Below are 19644 nucleotides of genomic sequence, written 5' to 3' on the forward strand. Positions count from 1 at the left end.
CCCACAGACAAAGTTTTAGAAATTTAAAGAAAGAATTTTGTCAAACATACATGGAATTTGGAAGGCTCAAACAGAGTAATTTTCATCGATGGATAAGGGCTTTGAAAATAGATCAAACCAGAGAAATTATACTTTTGGAGGAGTTTAAAAATTCAATTCCTGATGTAGTGAGAACTTACGTGGAAAAACAGAGGGTTAAAACTGCGAGATTAGCAGCAGAAATGGCAGATGATTATGAATTAGTTCATAAATCAAAGCTTGGTTTCTGACATCAGTTTCAGCCTGTGAGGGATCGAAACTGGGGACATGAGAAATACTCAAGTGGTAGAGGTAAAGGTGATCTGATGGGAAATAATAAGGAGAGTGTACCTCAGATGAAAAAAACAAATCCAGGAGGGTGGAAAAGAAATGAAAAGTTTAAAATGTTTTCACAGTAATAAACTAGGCCATGTAAAGTCACAGTGTTGGTGGTTGAAGAAAAGCACTGGGAAGGCTGATGTGGTAAAACAGGATAAGACAATGGGATTTTTTAAAGTGGTAAAGGAAAGCCCAAGTGAAGAGAAGGAGGTGCAAAAGATTGTACAGCCTGATCAAGAGGTGATTGATAAGAAGGTGCCAGATCTCTTTAAAGAATTTACTTGTGTGGGTAAAGTTTACTCATGTGTATCAGGAGGAGCAGGTAAAGCAGTCACAATTTTAAGAGATACGGGAGCTAGTCAATTTTAATTGTAAGAGATGAGGACTTATGTAGTTTGGGAAGAATGTTGCCAGAAAAGGTGGTAATATGTGGAATTCAGGGTGAGAGGAGTAGTGTTCAATTATATAAGGTAAGGTTGGAAAGTCCAGTGAAGAGTGGTGAAGTGATAATAGGAGTAATAGAGAAACTATCTTGTCCGGGAATACAGTTTATCTTGGGTAATGATATAGCTGGATCGCAGGTGGGAGTGATGCCTACTGTGGTGGATAAGTCAGTAGAGAATCAGACAACTGAAGTGTTGAAGGACGAATACCCTGGGATTTTTCCGGATTGTGTAGTAACAAAGTTGAAAAGTCACAGGTTGAGACAAGAGGAGAAATCAGAGAGTGAAGATGAAGTTGAAGTGCAATTATCAGAAACGATTTGTGATCAGATGTTGAAAAAGAGCAAGAACAGGTGGAGGATGAGGCGGATATTTTTAGTTCAGGAAAATTGGTGGAGTTACAACAGAAAGATGTAGAAATAAAACGGATGTATCAGAAAGCATACACGGAAGAGGAATCTGAGTGGATACCAGAGTGTTATTACCGTAAAGTGATGTCTTGATGAGAAAATGGAGACCTTTACATATGCAGGCGGATGAAAAGTGGGCAGAAGTTCATCAAGTAGTATTGCCGGTAGGGTATAGAAAGGAGGTTTTGCGAGTTGCACATGAGGTACCAGTGGGAGGTAATTTGGGAATAAGGAAAACTCAAGCTAAAATCTAGAAACATTTTTATTGGCCTGGACTACATAAAGATGTAGTTAAATTTTGTCAATCATGTCACACATGCCAAATGGCAGGGAAACCTCAAGCAGTGATAAAACCAGCGCCCTTAATACCCATTCCAGCATTTGAGGAACCTTTTACATGGGTCCTAATTGATTGCATAGGACCGCTTCCTAAAACGAAAAGTGGGAATCAATATCTTTTGACGATAATGGATGTGTCTACTAGGTTTCCAGAGGCCATTCCAGTACATAATATTACAGCTAAAAAGATTGTGGAGTTACTTAAATTCTTTACCAGATATGGACTACCCACAGAAATACAATCGGATCAAGGATCAAATTTTACCTCCAGGTTATTCAAAGAAGTTACGGATAGTTTAGGAATAATACAATTTAAAGCAACTACGTACCATCCAGAATCGCAGGGAGTGTTAGAAAGGTGGCATCAGACATTAAAGACAATGTTGAGGGCTTATTGTCACGATTATCCAGAGGATTGGGATAAAGGAATTCCATTCGTACTGTTTGCAATTAGGGATGCACCTAATGAATCAACCAAATTTAGTCCTTTTGAACTAATTTTGGGTCATGAGGTAAGAGGACCACTTAAATTGATTAAGGAAAAATTGGTGAGTGAGAAATCAGAAATTACATTATTGGATTATGTGTCAAATTTTAGGGAACGATTAAATAGAGCAAGTGAATTGGCTAGTCAACATTTGAAAGTTGCACAAAATGTGATGAAACGGGTAGCGGACAAGAAATCCAAAGTTCATAGTTTTGCCAGTGGAGATAATGTTTTAGTACTGTTACCAGTGGTCGGTGAACCTTTAAAAGCAAGGTTTTGTAGAGCTTATCAGATTGAAAGGAAATTAAGTGAGGTGAATTCTGTGGTAAAAACACCAGATAGAAGGAAGACTCACTGAATGTGTCATGTGAATATGCTTAAAAGGTACTTTGAAAGGGAAGCAGAGAAAAAGGAGGAGGTTTTAATGATTCTAAGTCAAAGTGACGAACCAAATCCAGATGACTGTGAATTTGACATACCTCAAATTAAATTGGAAAACGAGGCTGTTCTTAAAAATTGGGATAAATTGTTGAGTTACCTTCCAGAGGAAAAACGGACTGACCTGAAAGAGTTATTGATATCACATGGGCATATTTGTGGAGATAAATTGGGAAGTACTAAAATGGCTATGCATGATGTAGATGTGGGAAATGCTGTTCCAATCAAACAACATACATATAGACTTAACCCTTTAAAATTGGCACAGGTTAACAAAGAGATTGAGAGTATGCTTAAAAATGGCATAGTGGAAGTGGGTTGCAGCCAATGGAGCTCACCCATAGTGATGATACCAAAACCAGACGGTACCCAATGGTTGTGTATGGACTATAGAAAGGTTAATGCAGTGACAAGAACGGACTCTTATCGTATCCCACGTCTGGAGGATTGCATTGAGAAAGTGGAACAATCAGGTTTTATTTCCAAACTTGGTTTATTTAAAGGTTACTGGCAGGTACCTTTATCCGAAAGGGCGAAGGAGATTTCAGCTTTTGTGACTCCAGATGGTATATACCAATTCAAAGTTATGCCATTTGGCATGAAAAACGCACCAGCCACATTTCAATGGTTAACTAACAAAGTTGTTTCAGGATAACCCAATTGTGCGGTATACATTGACGATCTGGTAATCTTCAGCCAGGCATGGACAGAACATTTGAAACATCTGATGGAGTTATTCGATCGACTTCAGGAGGCTGGTTTGGTGATAAACCTAGCCAAAAGTGAATTTGGAAAAGCCCAAGTCGCTTTCCTTGAGGAGTTTCCGATACCCTCAAGACGAAGGGAAATAATGCGATTTCTTGGCATGAGTGGATTTGATCGAACATTTGTGCAAACGTTTTGCAGCGTGATTGCTCCACTGATAGACTTGCTGAAGAAATGTCGTAAATTTCAATGGACAGCGGAGTTTCAACAGGCATTTGACTGCCTGAAAGCTGTGATAACCAATGCTCATATGTTGGGGAATTACAAGGGACTCTGTGATCAAATTGAACTAATGTATTTGACTTTGAAGAGAAATGCTGAGGCGTAGAGAAATGGATGGATCATGCAGAGACCTTCTTGTCCAAAGAGACTGTCTATCGAGAAGGATTCTAGTTGGAGGAAGAAGAAAAAAAATGGACTATATTATTATACCTGTTTGCGTGTGTTGTTTTTTGAAACGAGAAAGTATATTTACTGTGTGCATTTGTTAAAAGATAGTGAAAAGGTGAAAAATGAATCCATCTTGAAGTTGACGGGTTTTTTTTTCTTGGGGGGAGGTGTCATGTGAGAGTACCTTTAAGAGATGGGTGTTTAAGAAATGTACCTTTAAGAAATGGGTTGTCTGTCAGCTTTTTACTTTCATTTTTGGCTGTTTGCTGCAGGGTGTGTTTTAGTTTTGTTTTCAGTGTTGTAGCTGAAGCCAGACCACGCAGGTGTACTGCTGTTCCCTCTGCCATCAAAAGACTATCTCTTGGACTTCCGGTTGCGGCTATGCGGAGCTAGGTCGCACGTTTGGCAGCTCCCGTCAGAAACAGACTTTTGGGCTCTTTTGAGGGGCCCCAACGGCATTTGTTCGACGGTTCCCAGTGTGGGCAGGTGACAGTACGATTCCCCCGGCACTGTATGGATTGGACCAGGAGTAGAGCGGTGGAAAAAGTGATTTTGGTGCAGCGGAAAGTGCGAGGGTGGAGAAGCAAGATGGCGGCAGATGGCGACCAAGCAGCGTGGGCGCTATGGTCGCAGGAGCAGCAGGAGTTCCTCAAGCGCTGCTTTGCGGTCCTGAAGGCAGAGCTGCTGGAGCTGATGAAGGCGTTGGTTGACAAGCTGGTCGAGACCCAGAAGGCCCAAAGGGCAATGATCCAAGAGGTGCAGCAAAAGGCCTCCGAGAACGAGGATGAGATCTTGGGCCTGGCGGTGAAGGTGGAGGCGCATGAGGCGCTGCACAAGAAGTGGCAGGAAAAGTTTGAGGACATGGAGAATCGGTCGAGGAGGAAGAATCTTCGGATGGGGCTTACCGAGTCCTGGTGAGGAGGCCCAAGGCCAACGAGCCGCCGCGGGCGGTACTGGTGCGGTTCCACCGCTTTGTGGACAGGGAGTGTGTCCTGAGATGGACCAAAAAGGAACGGGGCAGCAGGTGGGAAAACACAGAGATCCGTATATATCAGGACTGGAGCGCGGATGTGGCCAAGAAGAGGGCCGGCTACAACCGGGCTAAGGCGGTTCTGCATCGGAAGGGGGTGAAATTCGGGATGCTGTAGCCGGGGCGATTGTGGGTCATGTTTCAGGATCGGCACCATTACTTCGAGATGCCGGAGGAGGCGTGGACTTTTATCCAAACTGAAAAGTTGGACTTGAACTGAGGGTTTGTTGGGAGGGGGTGCCTAGGGAGGTTACTGTGTTTTGGGGGATGCTCTGTTCTGTTTTTCTTTGATGCTGGGTGTGGTGGGGTGAAATGGTTCGAAGTGGGGGCTGTGTGGGAGTGTGTGCATCGGTTGTTGGAATGATGCGGCCCCGCGGGTCGGGGGTGGGGAGTTGGAGGCCCGGGGTGGGGAAGTTGAGACAAGGCTGCAAAAAGGGAGCTGCGCCAGAGAGGGTGGGGCCAGCATGGTGGGAAAGCGCGGGCTTTTTCCCGCGCAAAGGAAGGAAGGGGGCGGGGCCGGGGCGGAAGGGCGGTGCTGGAGAGGATTGCCAGGAGGATAAGGGGATTCTCACACTGGGGGTCTTTGGAGTGAAGGGAGAAGCCGGGGTCAGCAGGAGTCAACTGACATACGGGAGTGCCATGGGGGGAGCAATACAGCTAGAGGGGGACCCAGCTGGGGGGGGAGTGGGGGGGAGTGGGGCGGGGGGAACTGGGTTGCTGCTGCATTGGCCAAAGGGGAGCTGGTGTTCAGAGAGAGAGTCGGGGCGGGGGTCCGCCGCCTGGGGGAATGGAGGGTGCGGGGGGCGCGGGCACGTGGCTGACCTAGAAAGGGAGATGGCTAGTCGGCGGGGGAGGGGGGGGGATGTTGGGAAGTCCCCTGATCCAGCTGATAACTTGGAATGTGAGAGGCCTGAACAGGCCGGTCAAGAGGGCCCGGGTGTTCGCGCACCTAAAGGGACTGAAGGCAGATGTGGTTATGCTCCAGGAGACGCATTTGAAGGTGGTTGATCAGGTTAGGCTGAGAAAGGGGTGGGTAGGGCAGGTTTTCCATTCGCGGTTGAATGCGAAGAATAGAGGGGTGGCGATTTTGGTGGGGAAGCGGGTGTCGTTGGAGGCGCTGAACATCGTGGCAGATAATGGAGGTCGGTACGTGATGGTGAGTGGTAAGTTGCAGGGGGTGCGTGTGGTACTAGTGCGTGTGGTACTAGTATACGCCCCGAATTGGAACGATGCCGGATTCATGAGGCACATGCTGGGTCGGATTCCGGTCCTGGAGGCAGGGAGCCTGATAATGGGGGGGGACTTCAACACGGTGTTGGACCCAGCACTGGACCGCTCTAGGTCCAGGACGGGTAAGAGGCCGGCGGCCAAGGTGCTTAGGAGGTTTATGGACCAGATGGGGGGAGTGGACTCATGGAGGTTTGCCAGGCCGAGGGCCAGGGAATTTTCCTTTTTTCCCCACGTCCATAAAGCCTACTCCCGGATAGATTTTTTCATTATGAGTAGGGCGCTAATCCCGAGAGTGGAGGGCACGGAATATTCGGCCATAGCTATTTCAGACCATGCCCCGCATTGGATGGAGCTGGAGTTGGGGGAGGAGAGAGACCAGCGCCCGCTGTGGCACCTTGATGTGGGACTGTTGGCGGATGAGGAGGTGTGCGGGCAGATTCGGGGTGTATTGAAAGATACTTAGAGGCCAATGACAATGGGGAGGTGCAGGTGGGGGTAGTCTGGGAGGCGCTGAAGGCGGTGGTCAGGGGAGAGCTAATCTCCACTAGGGCCCATAAGGAGAGGAGAGAGATGGAGAGATTGGTGGGGGAGATATTAAGGGTGGATAGGAGCTATGCAGAGGCCCCCGAGGAGGGACTACTTAAGGAGCGACAAAGCCTCCAGACCGAATTCGACTTGTTGACTACCAGGAAGGCAGAGGTGCAGTGGAGGAAAGCGCAAGGGGCGGTGTACGAGTATGGGAAGAAGGCGAGCCGGATGCTGGCACATCAGCTCCGTAAGCGGGAGGCAGCGAGGGAGATTGGTGGAGTTCGGGATAAAGGGGGGAACACGGTGCGGAGTGCGGTGGGAATAAATGGGGCATTCAGGGACTTTTATGAGGAGCTGTAAAGGTCTGAGCCCCCGATGGGGAGGGGGGATGCGGCGATTTTTAGATTGGCTGAGCTTCCCAAGGGTGGAGGAGGAGCAGGTGGTTGGGTTGGGGGCACCGATTGGGCTGGAGGAGCTGATCAAGGGGCTAGAGAGCATGCAGGTGTGGTGAATGTATAGTGCTAATAATTCACCAGTGCATTTGTATCATTCTGCTGTTGTGTTATGCTGTTAACCCTGTAGGCTCCACCTATGGGCCATTGTGTGGCTTCACCCACAGGGGGATAAGTTGGGGCATATATGGGCCCGCCCATGGCTCCTCCCCTTAAGATGAAGTATAAAGAGCAGCTGACCTGCAGGCAGTTCCCAGTATTGCACCAGTCGCAGGCAGGCACTGTTCTAAGCTGATTAAAACCATGGTTTACTTCTCCTCGTGTCATTGAGTGAATTGATGGTCGCATCAATTTTTTATCAGCTTAAATACAACTATGGAATCAGCCCTCAAACCTGACAGACTGGAACTCGATCCGCAGGCCGCTGAGGCGAAAGACATTTTTTCGCACTGGCTTCGATCCTTCAAGGCCTACCTCGCCATCCGTCACTGATGAACAGAAGCTGAGCCTCCTCCACGCGCGGGTGAGCCAACGCATTTCTGTCCAGTTGTCCTCGCGCTGCTCGATCGCCTCTACATACGGCCTGTGAACGAGGTCTACGTGCGACATGTCTTCACCACTCGCCGCCAGCGCCCCGGGGAGTTGCTAGATGACTACCTACGCAAACTCAAAGCCCTTGCATGCAACTGTAATTACCAGGCCGTTATGGCCACTCAGCACATGGAGCTCGCTGTCCGAGACGTCTACTTGGCGGGAGTCCGGTCGAATTATGTGAGACAGCGCCTGCTCAAAAAAGGGGCCCAGGACCAGGACAAAACGGTAAAGTTGGCCACCTCTCTGGAGGTTTCTTTTCAGAGCCTTACTGCGTTCCCGGCCGACCACGCGACCCCCTCGTGGACCCCCGACCAGAGATTACACCAGGCCTGTGCTGCGCGGCCACCCGCCCATCATGGGGGGCTACCCTGCTATTTTTGCGGCCAGTCCCAACACCCCCGGTAGCACTGCCTGGCCCGCAACGCGAACTGCAACAGCTGCGGGCGAAAAGGACACTTCGCCAAAGTTTGCCTGTCCAGGTCCAAGAACTCTAACTCACAGACCCCGTAGGGTGGCAGCGTGCCTGCATACTCCGCCCCCTGCAGATGCCTCAGCCTCGTGCTATCAGTGGGGCAGCCATCTTCCAGCCCTCACAGCACGTGCGACTCACGGGGGCCGCCATCTTGGCCATCCTCCCCCACGCGGCCGGCCACGTGCAATCCATGGGGGCCGCCATCTTGGATGCCATCTTCCTCACCACCCGCCACGCTCGACCAATGGGGGCCGCCATCTTGGCCACCATCTGCTACGCCACTCGACGCGTACGATCTACACGGACAGTCATCGCGGGGCCGCCGCAGCATCTCCGATCACGCCGCCGGCTACCCGCAACTCAGCGCGGTCACCCTTGTCCAGTCACGACCCAAGCACCTCCGGAGCTCCATGATGGCCGTCCGGGTTAACGGGCACGAGACGCCCTGCCTTTTCGACTCCGGGAGCACAGAGAGCTTCAGTCACCTGGACATGGTAAGATGCTGCTCGCTCCCAATTTTCCCGACGCAACAAACCATCTCCGTCGCCTCTGGGTCACACTAGGTGCAAATCCAAGGGTGCACTACTGCAACCCTAGCGATACAGGGCGTTGAGTACGCTAATTTTAAACTATTTGTGCTCCCAGACCTCTGCGCGCCTCTCCTATTGGGACTCGACTTCCAATGTCACCTCAGGAGCCTTACTCTTAAGTTCAGGGGGCCCCTACCCCCACTCACCATATGCAGCCTTGTGACCCTAAAAGTCGACCCTCCCCCTCTCTTCGCAAACCTCACCGCCGACTGCAAGCCAGTCGCCACCAGAAGCAGGTGGTATAGCATGCAGGACAGGACGTTCATTAGGTCCGAGGTCCAGTGACTGGGACTCGTCGTACATGAGCGACGAACTGCGTCAGTACCTGCTCAGTAAGGGCATTGCCTCGAACAGGATGACCAGTTAAAACCCCAGGGGAAACGGGCAGGTGGAGAGACAGAACGCGACGGTCTGGAAGACCGTCCTACTGACCCTGCGGTCCAGGAATCTCCCAATTTCTCACAGGCAGGAGGTTCTCCCCGATGCGCTCCACTCTATCAGGTCCCTCCTTTGAACGGCCACAAACCAGACTCCCCATGACCGCTTGTTTGTTTTCCCTAGGGGAGGTACCTCAGGGGCCTCGCTTCCGTCCTGGCTGAAGACACCGGGACCAGTCCTCCTCCGAAAACACGTTCGGAGCCGTAAGACCGACCCCCTTTTATAGAGGGTCCAACTCACAATATGCTTATGTCGAACACCCCGATGGCCGACAAGATACCATCTCTCTCCGGGACCTGGCGCCCGCAGGCTCCACCACCACCACCACCACCACCGCAGCCCCCACCTATATCCCGTCCAACCTACCATGTCCAGCGCCCCCACCCCTATGTGTCTCCCGCGCTCCCTCCCACCCACCACACCGGTCCACAGGAACGAAGCTCCAGAAGAGCCGCTCCCGGAGTCCACGCCTGTGCCTGCTCCGGAACCACTTCCACAGCCACCCGGACCGGATGCAACACCAGTGCTTCGACGATAGCAGCGCACGATCCGTGCACCGGACCGGCTGAACCTATGAGCCCGTCACCCCCACTGGACTTCATTTTTTAACAGCGGGTGAATGTGGTGAATGTACAGTGCTAAGAATTCACCAGTGCATTTGTATCATATTCTGCTGTTATGTTGTTAACCCTGTGGACTCCACCTATGGGCCATTGTGTGGCTTCACCCACAGGGGGATATGTTGGGGCATGTACGGGCTCTGCCCATGGCTCCTCCCCTTTAGAGGAAGTATAAAGAGCAGCTGACCTGCAGGCAGTTCTGTACGAGTCGCAGGCAGGCACTGTTCTCAGCTGATTAAAACCATGGTTTACTTCTCCTCATGTCTTTGAGTGAATTGATGGTTGCATCAGCAGGCAGGGAAGGCACCGGGGCCGGATGGGTTCCCGATAGAATTCTATCGGAAGTACATGGACTTGTTGGACCCACTGCTAGTGAGGACTTTCAATGAGGCGAGGGAGGGGGCGGGGCCCTGCCCCCGACAATGTCCAGGGCGCTGATCTCGAAGCGATACAAGGACCCATCACAGTGAGGGTCGTACAGGCCGATCTCGCTCCTCAATGTCGACGCGAAGTTGCTGGCGAAGGTGCTAGCTACAAGAATTGAGGACTGTGTCCCGAGGGTGATTCACGAGGATCAGACAGGATTTGTGAAGGGTAGACAGTTGAACACCAATGTGCGGAGGCTCCTTAATGTAATTATGATGCCTTCAGTGGAGGGGGAAGCAGAGGTAGAGGCGGCTATGGACGCGGAGAAGGCCTTCGATAGGGTGGAGTGGGAGTATCTTTGGGAAGTGCGGTGGAGGTTTGGGTTCGGGGAGGGGTTCATCAGGTGGGTTAGGCTACTTTATAAAGTCCCGGTAGCGAGCGTGGCCACGAACCGGCGGAGGTCGGAGTACTTTTGGCTGTACCGGGGGATGAGGCAGGGGTGTCCCTTATCCCCTTTGTTGTTCGCATTGGCAATTGAGCCTCTGGCCATGGCACTGAGGGAGTCCAGAAACTGGAGGGGATTGGTTCGGGGGGAGAGGAACACCGGGTGTCGCTGTCTGCCGATGACCTGTTATTGTATGTGGCGGACCCAGTGGAGAGGATGTCGGAGGTAATGCGGATCCTCAGGGAGTTTGGGGACCTTTCTGGATATAAGCTTAACGTGGGGAAGAGTGAGCTCTTTGTGGTACACCCAGGGGACCAGGGAAGGGGGACAGACGAGCTTCCACTGAAGAGGGCGGAAAGGAGCTTTCGGTACCTGGGGATCCAGGTGGCTAGGAGTTGGGGGGCCCTGCACAAGCTCAATTTGGCATGGTTGGTGGAGCAGATGGAGGAGGAGTTTAAAAGATGGGATATGTTGCCACTCTCGTTGGCGGGTAGGGTGCAGTCGGTTAAAATGACGGTCCTTCCAAGGTTCCTCTTTGTATTCCAGTGCCTTCCCATTCTGATCCCTAAGGCCTTTTTTAAGCGGGTAAGCAGGAATATAATGGGATTCGTGTGGGCGAATAAGACCCCAGGGGTAAAAAGGGTGTTTCTGGAGCATAGCAGGGACAGAGGAGGGCTGGCGTTTCCGAATCTATGTGTGTACTACTGGGCTGCCAATGTGGCGATGATCCGAAAGTGGGTAATGGAAGGGGAGGGGGTGGCATGGAAGAGGCTGGAGATGGCGTCCTGTGTGGGCACGAGTCTGAGGGCGCTGGTGACGGCACCTTTGCCGCTCCCGCCTACAAGGTACACCATGATTCCGGTGGTGAGAGCGACTCAGAAAATTTGGGGGCAGTGGAGGCGGCACAGGGGCGAGGTGGGGGCCTCGGTTTGGTCCCCGATTCGAGAGAACCATCGGTTCGTCCCGGGAAGAATGTATGGGGGGTTTCTGAGCTGGCTTTGGGCAGGAATGAAAAGAGTGGGGGACCTGTTTATAGATGGGACTTTTGCGAGTCTTGGGGCGCTGGAGGAGAAATTTGGGCTGCCCCCTGGAAACGCCTTCAGGTACATGCAGGTGAGGGTGTTTGTGAGACGGCAGGTGAGGGAATTCCCGCTGCTTCCAGCACGAAGGATTCAGGACAGATGATTTTGGGTATATGGGTTGGAATAGGCAAGGTCTCGGCGATCTATCAGAAGAGGAGGAGGCCTCGGTGGAGGAACTAAAAGGCAAGTGGGAGGAGGAGCTTGGGGAGGAGATGGATGTGGGTCTGTGGGCTGATGCCCTGGGTAGGGTTAATTCTTCCTCCTCTTGCGCCAGGCTCTGCCTGATACAGTTTAAAATTGTTCACAGGGCGCATATGACAGGGGCGAGGTTGAGTAGGTTTTTTGGGGTAGAGGACAGATGTGTGAGGTGCTCGTGGAGCCCGGCAAATCATGGCCATATGTTCTGAGCGTGCCCGGCACTGGAGGGGTTTTGGAGAGGCTGTGCGAGGACTATGTCCAAGGTGGTGGAAACCCGGGTCAAGCCAAGCTGGGGGGTTGGCATTATTTGGGGTATCGGACGAGCCGGGAGTGCAGGAGGCGAAAGAGGCCGGTATGTTTGTTGAAAATCTGTTAAAATTGAAGAAAATTTATTTTTAAAAAAAGACTATCTCTTGATCATTTGGTGAATTCAGAATTATAGATGTTCTCAGTAGTAAATGTAAACCTAATGTGCTTCTGTTAAAGGGTGTTTCTTGGATCTTCTGGATGTTGTTTGGGAAGTTATTAAGGATTACTTAGTGTTGGATTCTTTGGGGGTTGTATTTGAATTGATGGTTGCTAAGATGTTCACTGTATATGTTAAAAAGGTTAACTTGAGTTCATAGAATAAACATTGTTTTGCTTTAATAAATACTTTTCGATTTCTGCTGTACCACACCTGTAGAGTGGGCCGTGTGCTCCCCATACCACAATCTATTAAAAGTTGTGGGTCATGTGAACTCCATGACACACTTTGGGGTTCTCTAAACCCTGGCCCATAACAGTAGTGAGATTGCTGCAGATGTAAATCTGCATGTCAATCTTATTTCCATACTAATACCAGTATTGTCATGATATTCAAGTGAACATCACAGCACCTACACACATACATAATGATGGACAGATCAACGGACCAATTAGCACACACAACACGACAGCCAATCACAGACAAGAGCATACACAGTACAAAACAAGGAACACAACACTTCCTGGGCAGTCCATCAGGAGACGGCTCAGGGCACAGACCTCATTGCCAGCCACTCAGACAGTCACCATGTGCTGAGTACCAGAGTTTACTATATCAATAGTTAAATGAAATAAAACTGTGTTGTACCATTCGCAACCGTGTTGGTCCGTCTATGTCGCAGAGTACCCAACACTTCAAGTATCAGATCGAAACTACGTGAGGAAGGATCAAACTAGTCAAGAGGTGATGAGGAACATCAACTCACACTGGCCCAGAAGTCAATGTATGGAGTCCTACAATATAAGATCTGAACTCAGTATCAAAAATGGAGTGGTACTTCGTTTGAATGCTATAGTTATACCTCAATCTCTCGCAAGGATATACTAAAGAGGATACATGAAGGACATCTCAGAATTGAAAAATGTAAAGGCAGAGCCCGTGACTCTGTTTACTGACCAGGTATAAACCAGGATATTCACAGGATGGTCAGTTGTTGTGACACATGCCAGTCTCATCATTGCAAGCAAACAAGAGAACCTATGCAAGTATCTGATTTACATACGGCACCATGGCTGAAAGTAGTTGTGGATCTCTTTCACCTGCGAGGGAAAGATTATTTAATGATCATAGACTATTTTTCAAACTATCTCGAAATGGCTGTACCGTCAAGCATAACGGCAAGCAGTGTAATACTGCATACCAAGTCAATTGTTGCTGGACACGGAATCCTCAAATCGTCATGAGTGACAACGCACATTGTTTCAGCTGTAAAGAGTGTCAATGCTTCTCAATCACGTATGATTTCAATCACATCACGGCGAGTCTGTTGTGCCTTTAAGCCAATGGAAAAGCCGACAAAGGTGTAAATATTGTTAAGCAATTGTTGAAGAAGGCAATGGACAGCCAATCTGATCTATATCGCGCGCTATTGAGTTACAGAGCATTACCATTGTCACATGATAGATCGCAGCAGAGTTACTCATGAATAGAAGGTTGTGACCACACTTCCATACTTGGAAAAGAAGGAGGAGAATGCAGTGGTACTGAAGGAAATGCAAAACATTAAAGTGAAACAAAAGTAGTTCTGTGATAGAGTGTCCAGAACGTTACCACCTCTGAGTAGTGATGACATTGTGAGAATAGAAGATTCAGGCAATTGGTCGAGAAAAGCCATTGCACTTGAAGAAGAAGCACCTCGTTCCTACAATATACAGACAGAGGGAGGGTTGGTTTTAAGAAGAAATGGTTGCGGGCTCTTGAAATCCAGAGAAGACTTTCACAACAATGTGATGGATGATGAATCTACATCAGAATCAACGTCAGCTACAGTGTCAGATAGTTCAACTGTTCCTGAGCATGAGAATGTTAAAGAGAACATTGAATCTACAAGTTCTGAGCAGCAAGGCCAGACTTGGAGAAGATTAACCAGATTCATAAGAGACCCTGATCGACTCAATTTGTAGATTTAGACTATTTGTACATACTATGCTTGCTGTTCCTATATATATATATTTGTTAAACCAGTTTTTTTAAAAAATAATAATAATACTGTTAGACTCACAGGCTCATGATATCACAAGTAAATATACTGATGATAATGTATTAATTTATTCCTTCAAAGGAAAGGGGATGGAGTGATAACATGGTTGTGTTGTAATTCAACGACTGACCACTAGGAGTCTCACTAATATATAAGTGAATGGTAGAGTCAAGTGACCTCAGACTGGCAGGAGAGCTGGAAAAGAGAGGTTGCTGGTGCATGTTAATACTGCTATCCATTTGTTATTTTGTATATTGTTGACCCATACTTAATGTTAATAAATTGTTTACAACTTTAGCTACAAGTGTTCTTGTTATATAAATCAGGCCATTCGACAAGAACATTACAGCACTATCCTGGCATTAAGCCCGTGCACTACCCCTATCCCCCCGAGCACTGCACTCACCTCCGAGCTCCTACCGGTGTACTGCTCGTCAGGTACATGGCTTCTGAGACCAGACATGCTCCACGCCGTTCTGATATCACGCCGCCGTGGTTAGATTTTTTGACGTGGGAGGATGATTCTGGCGTATGGACCTGATAATTATATGTTGATTTATTATAATTTGGTTCCTGAATATGCAGCCCATCACTGAGCGGGCAATCACTTCCTACTTTGACTTCATTGTGAAATGCAACTTTGTCCTACTCATGATATTTTCCACTTCTGTTGCCAAACCCCCCCCCCCACCCCCCGATCAGAATGGGAGCAGAAAATACCAGCCACGGGTTATATTTGTACTGCTGGAACAAAGAGAGAAGGGAAAGTACATTTCAGCAGCAACTCTCAAGCCTGCAAACTCCACCACCTAGGAACAAGGGCATTGGGTGCAATAGAACTCCATCAGATCCAAGATCCTCTCCAAATCTCACACCTTGGGTTGGATTCTACGGTGGCCGACACCGAAATTGCGTTCAGCCGGCGAATCCAAGTTTTCAACCAAATCGGGACCGGCGCAGCTTTTGCGATACTCGGCCCCCTCCAAAGTGACATACTCAGAGAGTACGCCGCGCCATGTATCGACGGCCTCAGGACATTGCCTGAGGCCCGCCCTCCGATGCTCCGTCCCCGACCGGCCGAGTTCCCGATGACGTGAGTCTCTCATGGTCCCACCCTTCGGGAACTCGGCTTGGCGGTTGCGGACTCAGTCTAGCACTGCCACAGTCGGGGGAGAACTGATCTGCGGCAGGAGGTCATTATTCGAGGCTGGGGGCACTGTGGGGGGGGGGTGGTCCGGGGCACGCGAGGCGGCCAAAGGGCGGGACTATTTTGTGGGCCGGGACCGCGGGCTACGTCCGCCATGAAGCACGGCATGGCCGCTGCAGGCCGCCACTGTACGCATGCGTGGCCACGGACCCGGCAACTCTCCGGGCGCATTGGCAGCTAGAGTGGGTGCTCTACGCTGCCGTCCTGCTAGTTCTCAGCAAAACGGGGAATCGCTGGCTGTTTTGCGCCAGTATTCGTGGCGTACCATTCCCACGCCGGCGTGGGGACATAGCTCCAGAATCGGAGAATCCAGCCCCATATATCACTTATTAACATGACAAAAATCTTACAACTTTCTACATAGGAGTTAGGCGGTGGCATATTGGTATTGTCGCTGGACTAGTAATCCACAGACCCAGGATAATGATCTGGGGACCAGGGTTGGAACCCCACCTCGGCAGGTGATGAAATTTAAACTCACTAAAATATCTGGAATTAAAAGTCTGATGATGACCATGAATCAACTGTCGTAAAAACACATTTGATTCACGAATGCTCTTTAGGGAAGGAAATCTGCCTTCCCTACCTGGTCTGGCCTACATGTGACTCCAGACCAACATCAATGTGGTTGACTCCTAAATGCCCTCTGATATGGCCTAGAAAGCCACTCAGTTGTTTTCAACTGCTACGAAAACACACATAGGAATGACAGACCTCCGGCATCGAACAAGGCACCAGATACAACAACGGCAAACCCAGCCCTGCCGACCCTGTAAGGTCCTCCTTACTAACATCTGGAGGTTGGTACCAAATTTGGGAGAGCTGTCTCACAGACTTGCTAAGCACCAGCCTGACATAGTCATATTCACAGAATCATACCTCCCATGCAATGTTCCAGACAGCACTATCACCATTCATAGGTATGACCTGTCTTACCGTCAGGACTGACCCAGCAGAGGTGGCGGCGGCACAGTGATATACAGTCGGGAGGGAGTTGCCCTGGGAGACCTCAACATCAAGTCTCGACCCCATGAAGTGTCGTGGCTTCAGGTTAAACATGGGCAGGGAAACCGCCTGCTGATTACCACGTACCTGCCACCATCAGCTGATCAATCAGCACTCCTCCTTGTTGAACACCACTTGGAGGAAGAACTGATGGTGGCAAGGGTGAAGAATATTCTCTGGATGGGGGACATCAATGTGCATCATCAAGAGTGGCTCGGTAGTACCACCACTGCCCCGAGCTGGTCAGGTCCGAAAGGATACAGCTGCTAAACTGGGACTGCAGCAGATGGTGAGGGAACCAACAAGAGGGAAACACATACTTGACCTTGTCATATCATGGTGCAGACACACACACTGATGGACACACAGCAAGACCAATCAACACACACAGCACCGCAGCCAATCACCAGTTAGAGCACACTCACTATATAGACAGAGGGCATCAGAGTTCCCGCTCATTCGGGATGCAGCCTCTTAGAAGGACAGAGCTTACAGCGTACAGCACAGATCTTCACCATGTGCTAAGTGCATAGACTGGTTAGGACAGGCATAGGTCTTTAGTTTAATCTAACATCATGTTAACCCACAGTGAAAGTATATTCAATAGTTTCTAACTTAATAAAATAGTGTTGTACTATTCTAAGTGTTGGTGGCCTGTATGTATTCCACGGATCCAGAGCACCCAACACATCATGGTACCAGTAGTTGAGGGATGTTAGAACCTCTTAGGCCTACCTGCAAGTGATCTGCCTTCCACCAGCATACAGCCATCCTGCAAAATGACAGCGCCCGCCCTCCACCGCCGCTCCGCATCACCGGTAACCTAGGGGCCAGCTGGAGGATATTCAAACGCTTCCAGCTCTCCCAAATTTCCAGCTCTCCCAACCTTGAAGCCACAGACCGGGAAGTTGCCTCAGACACCAGGAAGATCGCTCTCTTCCTATCCACGGCCGGGGAACATGCCATTAACATTTTCAATTCTCTCACCTTTGCTGATGGTGAAGATAAATCAAAATTCAAGACGGTCCTCCTTAAGTTTGACAGTCAATGCGACAGCGAGGTGAATGAAAGTTTTGAGCGCCATGTATTCCAACAGCATTTGCAGGGTAAGGATGAACCTTTCCAGTCCTTTCTCACCCACCTCCGCATCCTTGCGCAGTCCTGTAATTACGGGCCCACCTCCGACTCCATGATACGCGACCAGATCGTTTTCGGTGTTCAGCCGAACCCCCTACGCCAGCAGCTCCTCAAGGTAAAGCAGCTCACCCGAGCGATTGCCATCGAGACCTGCATGCCACATGAACACGCTGATGCACGATCAATTACACTCAAGACGAAGTGATTTCATAACTGAAGGCTTTAATCGACTAGAACTTGTTCCCCAGCAGCTTCAATACAGAAAGTGAAGGCTGCTGGGACAGCACCGGTTCGGCGGAGCTACATATCTACAGCCAATGGTAAACTCCTAGGTTTAACCAATGGTCATCAGCCTCTTAGGTACCGCAATACCTGATAATACCACACACGCCACTCGTGGGTATTCCCATATCCAAGTGGCTGAAACGGCGCGGCAAGGTCCCCATGAGGCAGAACGGGTCCAAGCAATCGAGCAACACCAGGGCCTCAGCCTGGATGCAGCACGGTAGCATTGTGGATAGCACAATTGCTTCACAGCGCCAGGGTCCCAGGTTCGATTCCGGCTTGGGTCACTGTCTGTGCGGAGTCTGCACATCCTCCCCGTGTGTGCGTGGGTTTCCTCCGGGTGCTCCGGTTTCCTCCCACAGTCCAAAGATGTGCAGGTTAGGGGGATTGGCCGTGATAAATTGCCTTTAGTGTCCAAAATTGCCCTTAGTGTTGGGTGGGGTTACTGGGTTATGGGGATAGGGTGGAGGTGTTGACCTTAGGTAGGGTGCTCTTTCCAAGAGCTGGTGCAGACTCGATGGGCCGAATGGCCTCCTTCTGCACTGTAAATTCTATGAAATTCTATGAGGGTGGCCATTTCGCGCTTTTCGCGGACTCCCGCGCTTGTGCGCACCGAACGAGGGGACGGCGACGGCGTCGAACGTACTGCGCAGGCGTGCACCACGTACAACCACACCGCGCTTGCGCAGTGGCGCAGCAAACGTACTGACGCTACAACATGCGGCAACTGTGGCTCCGCCCACTTAAAGCGGCAATGTCCTGTCAGATCCCGACAATGCCTGCGATGTGGCAAACTTGGCCACTATGCTGCTTTATGCAGATCAGCTCAGCCTGCCAACTCTCGTCGCTCCAGCTAGCCTTGCAGGAATGTCCGGGCCATTCAACCCACGGTCACCGAACCCGATTCGGACCTGCTACCCGATATTGACACCGAGCACCCGAAGGCGCCTTTTCGAGTCGGTATCATTACAAAAAACAGGGTGTCCCCGAAGCGAAGAATCCAGCCTCTATCGGTATACAGCATCGATCCGGACGATGAGTGGTGTGCCATCCTTACAGTCAACCGGTCCCAATTACAATTCCACCTTGACACTGGTGCCTCCGCCAATCTCATTGTGCGGTCTGACCTCCAAAGCCTTCGTGTCAAACCAGCCATCCTGCCATCAGCCTGCCAGCTGTTAGATTATAATGGCAATGCCATTGCTGCAAGCGGCTCATGTCAACTTGAAGTGACGCACAGGTCACGCAAAGCCATCCTTCCCTTTGAAATTGTGGGCTCCTCGAAAGCCTCCCTGCCTGGCACGCAGGCATGCAAGTTGTTGAACCTAGTTCAGAGAGTTCACTCACTCTCTCCTGCTGACGCATCTGCATTTTAGGACACTGACGTCAGGGCGCAACTAGAAGCCATTATCAACCAGCACCACGGCGTCTTCGAGGGCATGGGCACGCTCCCGTACACCTACAAGATTAAATTAAAACCGAATGCTACGCCTGTGGTGCACGCACCTCGCAGGGTCCCAGCACCCCTTAAGCACCGCTTCAAGCAGCAGCTGCAGGACCTCCAGAACCAAGGAGTGATTTCCCAAGTCACAGAACCGACCGACTGGGTCAGTTCTATGGTATGTGTAAAAATGCCTTCCGGCAAATTGAGAATTTGCATTGATCCCAAGGATCTAAATCATAATATTATGAGAGAGCACGATCCGATTCCCAAGCGCGAAGAACATAAGAACATAAGAACTAGGAACAGGAGTAGGCCATCTGGCCCCTCGAGCCTGCTCCGCCATTTAATGAGATCATGGCTGATCTTTGTGGACTCAGCTCCACTC

At 50.1% G+C, this 19644-nt stretch overlaps 1 protein-coding gene and 1 long non-coding RNA gene across 3 annotated transcripts in view; one reads left to right on the top strand and one right to left on the bottom strand.

Annotated features, from left to right (window-relative positions):
• Positions 1-19644, top strand: part of LOC140424981 (zona pellucida-binding protein 2-like) — a 159140-nt gene that overhangs the window by 115964 nt on the left and 23532 nt on the right. The gene's annotated exons all lie outside the window — the stretch shown is intronic.
• The window catches only part of LOC140424983 (uncharacterized), a 61165-nt gene that overhangs the window by 3302 nt on the left and 38219 nt on the right, over positions 1-19644 (bottom strand). The window contains exon 3 of the long non-coding RNA XR_011947736.1: positions 14588-14718. This is a non-coding gene — a long non-coding RNA (uncharacterized lncRNA). The remainder of the gene's footprint in view (positions 1-14587; positions 14719-19644) is intronic.

This window comes from Scyliorhinus torazame, chromosome 6 (assembly GCF_047496885.1).
Source record: "Scyliorhinus torazame isolate Kashiwa2021f chromosome 6, sScyTor2.1, whole genome shotgun sequence".
NCBI classification, from domain to species: domain Eukaryota; kingdom Metazoa; phylum Chordata; class Chondrichthyes; order Carcharhiniformes; family Scyliorhinidae; genus Scyliorhinus; species Scyliorhinus torazame.